This window comes from Bison bison, unplaced genomic scaffold, assembly GCF_000754665.1.
Source record: "Bison bison bison isolate TAMUID 2011002044 unplaced genomic scaffold, Bison_UMD1.0 scf7180017864458, whole genome shotgun sequence".
Taxonomy (NCBI): Eukaryota; Metazoa; Chordata; class Mammalia; order Artiodactyla; family Bovidae; genus Bison; species Bison bison.
In genome coordinates, this window is record NW_011495020.1 from 1,880,572 (window position 1) to 1,880,900 (window position 329).

Genomic DNA, 329 nt, shown 5'->3' on the forward strand with positions numbered 1-329 from the left:
CAAGAAGAGATAAGAAAGCCTTCCTCAGCGATCAATGCAAAGAAATAGAGGAAAACAACAGAATGGGAAACACTAGAGATCTCTGCAAGAAAATTAGAGCTACCAAGGGAACATTTCATGCAAAGATGGGCTTGATAAATGACACAAATGGTATTGACCTAACAGAAGCAGAAGATATTAAGAAGAGGTGGCAAGAATACACAGAAGAACTGTAACAAAAAATATCTTCACGACCCAGAAATCACGATGATGTCATCACCCACCTAGAGCCAGATATCCTGGAATGTGAAGTCAAGTGGGCCTTAGAAAGCATCACTACAAACAAAGCT